The sequence below is a fragment of the Euprymna scolopes genome, chromosome 19 (assembly GCF_053919585.1).
Source record: "Euprymna scolopes isolate OS-2025 chromosome 19, ASM5391958v1, whole genome shotgun sequence".
Taxonomy (NCBI): domain Eukaryota; kingdom Metazoa; phylum Mollusca; class Cephalopoda; order Sepiida; family Sepiolidae; genus Euprymna; species Euprymna scolopes.
Window position 1 is genome coordinate 22,663,762 of NC_136500.1, and position 14,242 is coordinate 22,678,003.

At 33.8% G+C, this 14,242-nt stretch overlaps 1 protein-coding gene across 1 annotated transcript in view; it reads right to left on the reverse strand.

Moving 5' to 3' along the window:
- Nucleotides 1-13,321: 13,321 nt before the first annotated feature.
- LOC145303488 (zonadhesin-like) overlaps nucleotides 13,322-14,242 on the reverse strand; it is a 181,563-nt gene continuing 180,642 nt past the window's right edge. Inside the window, exon 11 of the mRNA XM_080144907.1 lies at nucleotides 13,322-13,413. The gene's annotated coding sequence lies outside the window, so the exon portion shown is untranslated. The remainder of the gene's footprint in view (nucleotides 13,414-14,242) is intronic.

Sequence of the window (14,242 nt, forward strand, 5' to 3'; positions counted from 1 at the left end):
ACAAGTGCCTGTAGTTCGTCAGAGCATTCACCATTAAAGTACTTGTAGAACAGGCAGAGGGATGCAACATTTCGTCGATGGGACAGAGGCTGAAGCCTAGATGATAATTCAGGACCTATAAGATTGGCGGCTCTCTTTTGAACTTTGTCAAGATGTGAGAGACACGTAGCAGATGCACCAGTCCAGATGTGACAACAGTACTCCATACATGGGCGAATGGTGGCCTTATAGAGGTACAAGATACTTTGAGGCATAAGTAGTTTTCTAGCACGGTAGAGAGAGCCTACCTTCTTTGCAACACCCTTGGCAATGCTCTCAATGTATCTATTCCAGTTCATGTTTCCTGTAAACGTTAGGCCGAGGAGTTTAAAAGAAGTACTTTCAGGTAATGTATTCTTGGCCATTGCTATTGGTGGTAGAGAAGGTTTCTTGTAATTATTGAAGGAAACAAGCTTAGTCTTGGCAGCATTGAATGTGACCATCCATTTTTGTCCCCATTCTAATACAGATTGGAGGTCTTCCTCTAGTGTTTCTGCTATTTCCTTAGATATGTGTTTATTTGTTTTCCCTTCGTGCCTGTTATAGAGAGTGGTGTTATCAGCAAATATACCCATCTCAGAGACAATTTTATCATGGAGGTTATTTATGAATATCAAGAATAATAAAGGTTCAAGGATAGACCCTTGAGGTACTCCCACATTTATATCATATTGTTTAAATGTACGACCGTCGAGGACAACCTGGAATTTTCTCTTACTTAAGAAGGATTTGATTACATTATGTATTCTTCCAGTGATACCATATGATCTAATTTTCCTTAGGAGACCATCATGCCGTACCCTGTCAAAAGCCTTAGATATATCGAGGGCTCCCCTGTTTTGTCCAGTGAACGGTATATACGTTCAGAGATTACAGTTAGAATATCTGCTGTGGAACGGGCTTGCCTAAATCCATATTGATTGTTCGTCAGGATTTTAGCAGCTGTAAGGTGATGGACTAGAGCTTGATTAATTAGGGACTCAAATATTTTTGCGAAAAACGGGAGAAGGCTAATGGGGCAATAATTTAACGGGTCAGTTCTTTCGCCAGAATTTTTGAAAACTGATACCATAGAAGCGGTTTTTCAGCAGTCAGGAAAGCAAGATTCGTTAAGGCATTTGTTGTAAAGTTTGGAGAAAACTGGAGCAACCTAAGTAGAGCATTCTTTTAATAGCACAGTCGGGATGAGATCGGGTCCACATGTTTTTGAGGTGTCTAGGTTTTTTATGATACCATGTACCTGAGAAAGGGTGATTTTCAAATCATCTAGTGTTGTGTCTGTCTGCAAAGGAAAGTCGGGGAAGGAGTGGTGTGCCAGGTCCAATGTGGAGTATGAGACAAACCAACTGACAAGCAGGTTAGCCTTCTCGGTTGCCGTGCAAACAACCTCATGATTGTTTGATAGTGGGGGAATCGTTGACTGCCCATTATTTACTACACTGTTGTAGATTTTCCAAAAATCATGGGTTCCTAATTTCTGTGCTTTGATGCTTTTTCTGGTGGTTTCAGTGTATTCTCTCTTAACTGTCGCTATTTCTTTCTTACAATTACTTCTAGCTTCTATATACTTCTGTCTGTTTGAACTGGACTTATGTTGGTTGAATCTGCAGTACGCATGATGCCTTTGAGCAATGGCAGCTGCACAAGTAGAAATAAACCATTGGGGAGAGTGGGGCTTGCTATAGAATTTACGTGTGGGAACATGGGCTTTAATTGCAGGTTTGGACCATTCAGTGGTCTCATTTGTGCACTGCTCAGCTGGAAGAGAAAAGATATTTCCCCATGGGGCATCTCTGATGAGATCCCCGATGGCTTCCCAGTCAACCTTTTTGTAATACCTCGTTGTTTTGAGCAATGAGTCTTCAGTTTTGGGTCGAGAATGTATGGCAATTTCTACCATTATGATTAGCATTCCCGAGTGGGCTGTGGGCATTCGTTGTACAATCATTCGGAACTGTGGTCAGAAATAGATCTAGAAGTGAAGCATGTTGATCTTGCTGCTCTGGAAATGTAACCATCTGTGATAGGGAATAAGATATAGACATCTGTTGTGCTATCAGCTGCGTTGTGTAGGTAGAGAACCCAAGCCAGTTATTGTGGTGGACATTAAAGTCATTAAATACATGTACTTGTGAGCTAGTAACGAGAGAGAGAGAGAGAGAGAGAGAGAGAGAGAGAGAGAGAGAGAGAGTGTTATATCTATGCTGTCAGAGACTTTATTTATTAGGGTATAGTCTTGGGTCGAGGGAGAGCGGTAGAGAAAATACAAGTAGCTAATATTATGTTGCATGTTTAGTCTGACGCACATAAAGGCCTAGTCGTGTGATTCTACTTTTGTTTCTCTAGTCGGAGGGGAGGGGTACGAATATAGACTCCAAGACTTTTCCACGTGGACGACTGCTATCATGAACGCACGGTTTTGCTGGGGCAAACACCCCCTTTCTATTTTCCTTTCTACGTGTGGGACGGCCATTTCTCGTCCTCGACTTCATCCCTTTCTTTTCCACGCATGTTGTCGTCAACGCCTGAATGAACACGTGTTGCACCTAAACCATTTTATTTTTGACAGAAATAAACGACATGTTTATTTTATCCAGCAATTGAGTTTTTGTTTCCTTCATTCCATTCGTTTCATTATTTTCTTTTGTAGCGAGTTAGGGTATTTATATCCTGGTCCGCATGCTTAAAAAAAATAAACTTGATTACGGAGTGAAGATACGAAAAACGAAACCAAATATTTATTAAAAAATACTCTAGTTTTAACACTTTTTGTGTCATTACGAAACAAAAATAAAGAAAGAAAACACGTATTATCAAAGAACGCAATTATTTTATTTAGAAGAATTTTTAGTTTAAATAATTCTTGTGTTATTATAAAACAACAAAAAAGAAAACACGGTGTTATGTAATTTTGGTACCGCGCTGAAATAATAACGTTATTATTTCGAAAGCCAAGAGGGGAGGGTATCGTTTAAAAGTCATTTCGGGGGCACTTGTGCAGTACTTAAAAATATACAAATTTATTTTCTTTTGGAGGTGGGGGAGGTTCGTTTTAAAACTGTATCTACCTCAGTGTTTTCTTTAATTTTCGGACATTTTTTGTTAAAAATTATTTACTAATAATGTCGAGTGCGACATTACTTGTTATTTCTTTTTAACTAAATAACCTCTTTAAAATAAGTTTAAACACCAAAAACTTACAAAGCTAGGTAGAAAACGAAAACTTAGAAAAATCAATTTAATTTTTTTTAAAACAATAAACATGTAAAAATATTTAAAAAAATATTATGGGATGTGCATTATTACCTAAGAATATACAAATTTATTTTCTTTTGGAGGCGGGGGGGGGCTCGTTTTAAAACTATATCTACCTTAATATTTTGTTTAATTTTATGTTTTTGAGCAATTATCCTCCTAAAACGTGATCCTCTTATGTTGGACATTTTTTGTTCATAAGTAACACTCGACATTACTTTTTTTTTTTTTTTTTTTACTAAATAAACTCTTTAAAATAAGTTGAAAGACCAAAAACTTTCAAAGCTAGGTAGAAAACGTAAACTTAGAAAAATTAATTTAATTTTTTTAAATCAACAGTAAACAAGTAAAAATATTTTTTAAAAATATTATGGGATGTGTATTCTCTTTTAAAGACAATGTCTTCTTCAAGAACGGTCATAAAATGTGTTTTCAATCGATATTTATTCAAAAAGGGACCAGTTTTCTTACCTAGCAAAAGGGGACGAGTTTTCTGGGATCGAGTTTTCCGGGTACGAGTTTTGTGGGTACGAGTTTTCCGGAGACTAGTTTTCCGGGGACGAGTGTTGTAGATTGGTGGTATAGAATGCAATGCGTGTTCATCTCACGTTCGGGTCACCAATTTGTAGTGGACTGGTGGATATATTATATATCCTCCAGTCGTACAAAATAGGAAAAATGAATTGCTTCGAGGAAGGAACAAACAACGCGTTAAATTGATATAAACGAACTAGGATTTATTTTGTGAAGAAACAAATGAAAGAAAAGGGCACAGCACATGTTTAGTTTGGCATACGTCTCTCGCTGTTAACTGGTGAGAAGGAAAGTATTGTTATAGAGAGAGAGAGAGTGAGTCAATCCAGGCCATGGAGATAGAAAGCATGTAAAGTGTATGTACTGTCTGTTAACTCTTGCTCCATGCATAGCAGCAGGTGGCGTGAGGCGCGCACGGGTGCACCAAAAGGGAGCAGCTGATGTGTCGACCGCTTAGCTCGGAAGGCGAGTCGAAAAAGGCAAAACAGCTCAGCTCCCTTGCTTTTATGGTTGTTTCCGGTGGTCTTTTGCACATGTGTGGATTTCCTTCAAAGGAGAAGTGACGTTGCCCATGTGTGCGTACGTGTGCGCGTATGTGTGCGTACATGTGTGTACGTTAACGTGTGTGTGTATGCACGTGAATGTGGGTGTATGTACGTGAACATGAATGTATGTACGTGAACATGAATATATCTACGTGTGTTAGCATGTGCACGTATGTTTGTGTGCGCGTATGTGTATGACAAGAAAAATGGCTTGAGATGTGAATGCGTGTTTTTGTGCAAGACTAAAAAAGGGCTCGTACACAAGTTTTCCTAAATATATTTATCACTTATACCAACTATTTTAAGCATTTGCTTTTTTTTTAATGCTGTAAGTGGCCGGGATTGCAAAAAGTCAATCTTAGATCTATTTTTGCCTGCTTCGCAACAATTGATTTCTTTATTTTGTAGTTTAGTTCTTACATTCCACGAGCGATGTTTCTGACAGTGGGGTGAAGGAGAAATGCTGATCTCTATGGTGGAATCTGTCCTATCTATCTTATTATGTAGTTTTTGATTGTGAAGTTGTATTTTTAACTCCTTAGATTAAGTGGCTTCATACCTTGTCTGGAGCGATTTCCATAAAAAAATTAGGTGAAATATAAATGAGAAGACTACATATATGAACTAAAGTTGATTAATCTAATAATGCAATTCAATTTTGTTTTATATACTATATGAATTTAAATAAACAATAATCTAATTTATAAAACCCACTATGTATGGCCGTCTGTCTTGATATGTATTCTATCTCGGATTATGCCGGCATGTTGAAAATTTTGAGTTTGCTGTGCAGGTTGGTTAGTGCAAAAAGAGTTCAAAGGATTAAGTTTTGAGTATGTCAAACGCTGTAGTTATGATCAGCGATAGTCTTTGAAATGTCATTCGGTTTGTGTAAAAGAAAACATGGAAAGAAAGAAAGAAAGAAAGAGAGAGAGAAAGAGCATGAAAGAAAAATAAAGGAAGATATAATTTCGCTCGCATACAAGTGCAGTCTGGTTTCCGATTTTGGGCAAAACAGACGTGTCGAGTCCAACACAAAAAATGCGTTGAAGAAAGAAACACAAGAATCTTGAGTCAACAATGCGATGGCTTCCCCAGTTCACTCGGAGACGAAATAAAGTGATTTATGCCAGAAAATTGGCATTGTGTTTCCGCTTGAGATATTCCTTACAGCATCGACCAGTGGCGGGAAGAATCACATCCCAAAAGAGAAGACCAAGATAACAGAAAAAAAAGGTATGATGAACTTTATTCGCGTATGTATATGCGTAAACACTAGATGTATCATGATCACGTAGATGCACTCGTAATAAGGGAATGCAATAATAATACGATATAATCACAACAGACAAAAATCTTCTCCACACCATGCAACAATCTGTCTGTCTCCATTTTTTAAAACTGCATCTCCCTTGAAAGCGGCACGAGACGGCCCAAATGATTGCATTTATTGTGAAGCCTTTTTCATGGGTCATTAACCAGTTTAAATATTTGTTAAGGAGCCAAAATGGAAAGAAATGAGAACTTAGCAAACATAAGTCAACTTAAACTGCTGTTCTACACATACTCATATATATATATATATATATATATATATATATATATATATATATATATATATATATATATACACGTTTGTGCGTTAATCTTAGCTATTTCTTATCCAACTGACAATGGCTAATTCAGTAACATCTCAAGCTGGAGTACTATAAATTTTGGTTTCGATTCTAGCTGATGGCATCCACGCCATTTTAGGGTTTAGTTTTTAAATTACGGCTATATATTGTGTACAATATAATGTGAAATAATCGACAGAGAATTGACTTTTTAAGAATAAATATGAAATCTCCATAACTTAAAATATTTAAGCAATTTTAGTGTAAAATAAAAAGCTGCCTAATTAAACAGATTTTAGAGGTTAAAAATACTACATTTGAATAATATTAAACCCTCTGTGGTAGAGTAGACATTGAAATGTGATTCGAACGAATGTTAAAACGCATATAGTTCTAATTGCTTACCTTCTTTTTTTTGTCTGGTTTGGTTCGATAAGCTCTCTTCATCATTTCCTAAAATTATCAATTTTTAACATCCATAATCTTGACCCTCAGGAGGGGAAGAGACCATCTAAAACCTTGTAGATGCTTTTGTAGCGAGGACTTTTTTTCTTTGGGGGTGGGGGTGCTGGCCCCATGCCTAACTTTCCCAGAAAGTACATACAGCGTCTAGCATTCCCAAATGGTCCCCCATCTCGTGATGACCAGGCTCAACATTGCTTAACTTCGGTGATCTGGTGAGCACTGGTGTGTCAACGTATTGTGCCGTACACAAGTTTTAACATGAAGGTGTTAAATCAGAATTTTCAGTCAATGTAAATTTTTCCATCCCCCAAAAGTAAAACATATATGTGAATATAGTAAGCCAATGTGAACTTAAACATTCATATAAGACTTGGTCAAGAAAATTCATTTAAAATGAGACTTCACCAGCTTTCCAAATGAAAGGAACGCAAGATAACATTTTCTACAAACCACCACGTGATCTTTAGGACCAGAGGTAGAAAGGGGGAAATGTTGCAAAACTAAGGTACCCAATGACTCACATATAAGCTTCATCAATGCATGTACTATCAAGAACAAAGGTAAATGCTCACATGTATGCAATTCTATGCTGCCAAATACTCACATATGTATAAATTCACTTTATGAACATAATGACTAAGGCTAGAACAACAGCATATTCTTTCCATTGTTTTTACTCTCGAGTGTGTATCCATTGATATCTTATATGCTTTTATGTAGAGCGATGTGGTTCTCGGTTGATTAGCTGTGGCTAACTGTATTGGATATATACTCGAGAGTCAAAATAATGATAAGAATATTCTATTGCCATAGTCCTAATAATGATTCATGACTAAAATTCACTCAATTTTTTACCCATACACGTGTTGTACTATGAATTATTTTGATTGTAGAAGATATCTTTTATATTCTTGCTCTTGTATATAAATGTTTGGTTATAAAATTTCGTTTTTTCTCAATTTCTCTTTTTATGTTTTAGGTAGGTTTTGCTGTCTGATGACCTTTTTATTATTTCATTGTTTTATTTTATTTTTTTGTTTTATCTTAATGTTTTATTTTATTTTTTGGTTCATCATGATACTAACGCCTGCACCATCGCTTGACTTTCACTCACACCTTCGCTTGCAACCCAACTATTATTTAAATAAATCTTTCCATAATTCCCACCGAGCCTCTCACATACATTCCTGAAGATGTGTAGAGGATTACACGAAAAGTAAAAAAAAAAAAAAAATAAACAAAAAAAAAAAAAACGAGAACACTTTGAGAAGGAAAAAATAAATTCTGGGACCATACATCTATACCTTCGATGTATACACACACACACACACAAAAAAAAGAAATATGAAAAATTGAAAAAAGAAAAAAATATGACAAAACAGGAGCCTTCTGTTGTCTTTAACAATGTCTGTTTATATATCTATATCTATATATCTATAAAAGTGGACGTGTCTGTCTGTCAGTCTGTCTGTCTGTCTGTCTGTGTGTCTGTTAAAAAAAATTTACCGCTTTTTTTTTGGCTCAACCTACACCTCCAAACATCCAGGCAACACCGGGCTGAAATGCTAGTTCGTATATATTTTTGTTTAACAAATTTTACCTACCAAACTCCCCCCTTGTCTACAGACATGAAACTTCATATATAAGGTATTTGAATCCATGCGAAACTTTATATTTGGGTTTTAGCCAGGAAAAATCGGTGCAAAAGTGTGAAAGGACTATTATACAGAAAGGCATTACTTTACATATTCACACTTTTTGATATATATGCATATGCACATAACCTTATGAACAGTACCTAGGGCCCGAGCAAAGATGGGCGGAACTACTAGTATCTATAAAAGTGAAAGTGTCTGTCTGTGTACATTTCTCTGCACAATATCCCTGTCAATTTTCAGTCTACAGACTCGAAATTTGATATACAGGGTACTGAGATTCGGGAAAATCATTGTAATCGGTTTTCGGCCAGAAATTTGGCTGTTAAGGCGTCAAAATTCAACGATTTGACCTTTGAGAACTCTACCAAACTCCTCTGACAATTTGGGGTTAAACACTTTTAGATATAGGTTCCTTGGACATGGATCTAACTTAATGACTTGATTTGAGCTCCAAACAATAAAGGTTAAGGAGTCATAATAAGGGTCAAAGTTAACAAAAATTGACCGCTGCGGTCTCTACCAAATTACTCAGACAATTTCTGGTCTAAACATTTGAAATTTTACATAAAGGGTATTCAGAGATAGGGCAAGCTTTTTAATCGGTTTGGGTCGAAAATGTTAGCTACCAATATATAAATGTATGTATGTATGTCTGCATGTCTGCCTAAAACTTTTAACAGAGGCGACGGATTTTCACAAGATTAGTATTGCTTTGAAGCTCGACCTTTCAGACAACAAATACCGAAAGATTGTCTAAAAACATTAATTGCTTCAATGCTTCACCTTCAACTGGGCACTTTTCTATAGGGAGGGGGTCGCTTTTTTCGCCGATATTGTCGAAAGTCATCCCCTCTTTTCGATTATCTAGTCCTCATTTAAACCTATGTAACTTCCGGTTTGACGGTGGTTGTAACAGCAAAGACGTCACGTTTTTTCCACATTCTTTTCCTTTTTCGCGGTACAAGGTTAAAAGTAGATATAATTTCCTTTTTAAATAAAAAAAAAATCTCGGAAATATCTCTTTATGTATCTTATCCAAGATTTTGATTAACTCATAGGATGTTTTCAACTATATTTTTCAGTAGCGGCCAAACAAAAGTGCCATAAAATTATTTCAGAAGCCGAGGTCAGATGCCAATGTACAGCTAGCGCCAACGAAATTTTAAAAAACCCATTTAGAGCAATTAAGACCTTTCAATAATCAAGTGAACTCCCTTGAATGGGGACATATAGACATTTAGCTAATAGCTGCGAAAAATTTATGAAGAGAGTAAACAAGTTATCTCTCAAAAATATGACCAATAAATAAAATAAATTAAACTATGTGAATCCATGTTAAATCTGTAAATGAGATTTATACCCCATTCTTTGGCACTTCTCAGTCTTATCTTGTAAAGGAAAAACTTCTAAAGGACAAAAAACAAAACAATTTGTGCTTGTTTTATTTTTTTATTGTCAAAAAAAAAAAAAAAAAATTAAAAGGATCGGAAATAAGGCCATAATTTTTCCGAAAATCGTCCTAACACTAATATATATATATATATATATATATATATATATATATATATATATATCCAGGACTACTGGACACAAATGTTGAAATAAGTTGAGACCACATACTGCGCATGGTCACTTATTTGCTACTAACCAGGCTCAATGGTGCTTAACTTCGGTGATCTGACGGGAACCAGTGTGTTAAAGCGATTATGCCGTATATTAGTGCTCGCGCGAAAGAGCAGGACACAAAATGTTTTAAATAATAATAATAATAATAGAATTACAATAACAAAGACTTTTGCTGGTGAGGACTACTATTGACCGTAACCTACATACAGTCCTTTTGAAATTTTCATCTCTATTTTTCTCGTTATGTACTGAATATTTGTTAATGAAACCTATATGAAATATGTTCCTTATTAAATTTTAAAGATTTTTTATTCTGATAAAGTTTTAAAAAATTTAATCTAAAAAAAGATATTTTAAAGTTTTTGTTAAAAGAAATTCAGATTTTCTCATTATTCAGACTTGTATTACAAAGAGGGGGTTGCAAAAAATGAGTTGTGGTGTGAGGAGAAATACAAACTGAAACAGAGAGAATATTCAGGCCTGCAATAATACAAAGAGGGGGTTGCAAAAATGAGTTGTGGTGTGAGGAGAAATACAAATTGAAATAGAGAGAAGGAGAGTTTTAAAGTATAATCTTAAAAAGATAAGATACAAGTTAGAAAAGCATTTCATCGAAGGCATGAAAATTGTTAAACAAAATGTTTTTACTATAGGCTTTAAAAATAAAGGTACAAGATTCAATTTGAAATTTATTTATCTTCAAAGTGCACTTTTATAAATTTTACAAAGTAAGGTATAAAAACTTAATTAAATTGAATAAAAAATTACCTTGGATTTATTTTATGTAATGTACATTTTGTTGCAATTTAAAAACATTATCTTTCATCTAGCAATTAATGATATAGATATAAAAATTTTCAATGATTTTTTATAATAATATTATTAATAGCACTTCTGAAATTTGGTATTAAATTTATCATCTGTTGTTGTTGCTATCTGCAAATGAGTTTTGCCAATTTTGTCTAAAAGGTGGTTAAATAAATTGCATTGGTGTAGAAATCGATTTGAAGATATTAGGCCGGTGCAAAAAGTTTTGCCCGTTTATAGAAGGGATATTTTAACCTATTGTAATCTACTCTATTTTATGCATATTGTTACAATATTAATAACGTTTTTCAGATTATCATCTTTAATAATTTTTCAATATTCTTATGCATGTTGACTAACCTCCTTCAGTCAACAGAAAGGGAGCAATCTTCCACCATGATAATGCTCGTCCTCACACAGTTCTACTAACTAAAGGTCTCTTAGGATTTGATTGGGAAATCCTGTCCTATCCTGCATATTCCCATGACCTAGCTCCCTTGGAGTACTATCTATTTCGAGGATTACAAACCTATTTAGATTACCTTAGGTTAACGTTACGCGAGGAGATTAAACACGAGTTAGATAAATATCTCACACTGAAACCTAAATAATTTTACCAGAAACTCCCCAACAGATGGAATGAAGTTATAGAGAGCAAAAGTCATTATAATTATGAATAATGATAAAAGACCCAACAGTTTTTCATTTTCAATATGAAAGTTAAAATTGGCAAAAACTTTAGCACTGACCTAGGTATATAAGATCGTTTTTTTTTTTTATTTTTGACACCCCTAACACAAAACTGCGAATAAAATATAAAAAACTCGTAATTTTGTCTTTTTAAAGTGGGTTGTTTATTTTCTTTATGGAATATACTTAAAAAAAAACTATTAAAGTTGTTTAAAAATAATAGAAATATTATTTTTTATTTAAAAAAAAAAACAGTGTTTACAAAGTGCCTGCGTGCGTTCAGGCAGACATTTTTTTACGTAATGAAATCAATTGAATTTTACGAGTTAAATCTTTTTCAATTTTTAAACTTTAAAAATCTATCAAAATTTTTCTATTGGTTCAATTTTTACGATATTTTCAGGGTCAATGTGAAATTTTATGCTCTTTCCAATAAACCTAATTTAATATTTTAGACAAACGTTTTTTGTTAAATTCACTCCTCATTTTGAAATGTCTATTAAAATTTTAATCATTAATTTACGTACCAAAGTTTTACATATCACAAATTGAAGATAAAAGATCAATAAATAAAATATTGAAATTTAAAAAAAAAAAAAGTGTTTTTTGCAAAGTTACATGTAAAGTCCAAAGTGTAAATCCTTTTTTTTTTTAAACAACGTTGATTTTTTTTAAGTGGAAGCTTGTTTTATGTTTAGAATTTTCCAGTCAATATTGGACGCTTAGGACATTTTTTTCTATTTCATTTAATGTTTTCTTTTTTTAGATATTAAAAAAAATTCACTCGATAAAGAAGAATGAAAACATAATGAATCAAAAATTTATGTATTTCTTTGAGAAAAGAAAAAAAAGTTCCTCGGGTGTTTTTTTTAAGGAAAAACTTATAAGTAAAATTTGACTATTTTTAAACTATGGGAACACATATTTCTTCAGGCATAAGGCTAGATGGCGAACGTGTGGTTTTTACTACCTTCTGTCCATCCGTAGTTCTAAACAAGGACAAACGGCTACTTCCGGTTTTTCGATAAAGACGTAGAAATGCTTGCTTAATCGCGCTTTTTTCAAACAGTCGTTTAAAAAATTCATTTATTTAAAAAAGTAAATGGAATTTAAAATATAAATATGGATAAATTCTGAACAATGAAGAATGGAACTAAACATTCAATAGTATTTTTATAGGTAAGTGATTTTTTTGAATTTATATCCATTTTTTATAACCGAAGTAAGTAAAATTTCGTTGATTTTCGTCAAATCTTTTTAAAAGAAAACCAATTTAAAAAAAAACAAATATTGCATAATTTGCTATTAAACCTGTTATTCTTTTAAAATTTGGTCTTTGCCTCTTTAATTGAAAAAAAATTAGGGTTTGAATTACATTTTTCAAGTTGTTATAAGCTTGTAAAAATAGGAGGTCGAGTATTCAATTTTTTTTCACGCATTCTTAAGATCGGTTTCTGACACTGCTAGCACCGACCTAATATACCACTTTGTATATAATAACATATGAGTTGGTAAGAAAATAATGTCGGTTTTTGGATTTTCATATACAACCATTATAATGAACACATTTTAAGCGCAAAGAAACCAGTTTAGCTCTTCCAGGTGCATGCAATTCTTATATACGAGACTCAACAAAACTTTATTGCTAATCGCATGTAGTGCCCCTACCAGGGAATGCCGATGGAACTACTCATGCATATTTTTTGCAGGCCAGAGTGATATTCCTCTAGGGCGCTGGCTCCCCAATCCCTCTTTCCACTTATGTTATATCATCCCCTGTGGGAGAGAAATAAATATCATTATGACCACGTTTAAACAGCCATCGATTTTAAATGTAAATTTAATAATAACAGGATTTAGAAAGAATTTTGCACTTCACAATAAGCATTTATAAAAACAACAAAAATTAGTGGCAAATTCAAATCAAACAAAACTGTGTTATTTTCTTATCAACCTCGTTACTGTTCATAAAAAGACAAAAAACAAAACAAAAATCAACCCCCCCGCCAAAAAAAAAAACACAAGAAAAACAGACGAAACCATATACAGAGGAGTATTTTTTTTTCAAAATTTTATTCATTCCTAATTTTTACGTTATACTATCATTTGATTGGTAAAATGTCTTGTATAATAAGTGCTGCTTCAGCGATATATCTCTTATCGTCTCATTTGTTGAATCTGTACAAAGAAAAGAGGATTAACATGTTAGAGATTTCATATAAGCCAGACAACAACAAAAAAAAACATCCCTCCATCTTTGATTTCAATTTTCTTTTTGAAACATTTACGCTTTTTTATTTGCCCCTCCACGCATGCGCACATTAATACACTCGGTAATTGGCTTTTTAATTTACAAAACATATTTGACTTTATCAGAAGCCAAACAGCAGCGGAAGTACACTGATTAATAATATCATCTGGTGTTAGTCATTCATCAATAGAAAATTCGCGGAATAAGAAGATAATAGCAAGCAGCCCGGTGTTGCCCTGTTGTAAAATACGCTTAAAAATGATATTTCAATTTTTGCAGGACTTCTATTTTTTTTATTATAAAGTTAATACTCTTGATTATTATGTCGTATCCAATATATAATAGTGATGCCAACAGTACTTTAAGAATATTACTTGGGTGCCATCAGTTAGAGTCTAAACCAAAACATAGCTCTCCAGCTTTATTCGTTACCATTTGACCTAAATCCATACGTATACAAGAACTGCAAAAAATAACGCTGTTAAATATATAAATGTATATTTGCGCATGCGTAGAGATAATACTATCAGTTGACTTACGCCTGGCAAGTTCTAATTTTATTTTTAATGTTGACTATTTAGCAAGTATTTTTACCGGCTAAAAAACAAATCGGATTTTGTTTGCAGGTCCAAATTCCCTATATATCAAGTTTCAAGTCTGTAGACCAACATTTTATAGAGGAGTTTGGTAGAGATGCTTCCTCAGACAAACAATGTCATTCACACACATATATTATACATGTTCATATTAAAAACA